We start from the raw sequence: 305 nt of genomic DNA on the forward strand, positions 1-305 counted from the left end.
TATATATATATATATATATATATATATATATATATATATATATATATATATATATACATATATTTATATACACAAATATTTATTTATTTATTTATTTATTTATTTATTTATTTATTTATTTATTTATTTTATTTTATTTTATTTTTATAAAAAAAAAACAAGAGAGTGTATGCTGACTCTTGGAGCTTTTTCTGTCGCTTTTGTGGTGTGATTTATCTCTGCTTCTGCTGCTGCTGCTGCTGCTGCTGCAGCAGCCTCAACTCTCTTTCTCTTTTTTTTTGTTGTATTTGTCTTTCTAGTTCCTG

The sequence above is a fragment of the Eimeria mitis genome, genomic scaffold, assembly GCF_000499745.2.
Source record: "Eimeria mitis Houghton genomic scaffold, Emh_scaff905, whole genome shotgun sequence".
Taxonomy (NCBI): Eukaryota; Apicomplexa; class Conoidasida; order Eucoccidiorida; family Eimeriidae; genus Eimeria; species Eimeria mitis.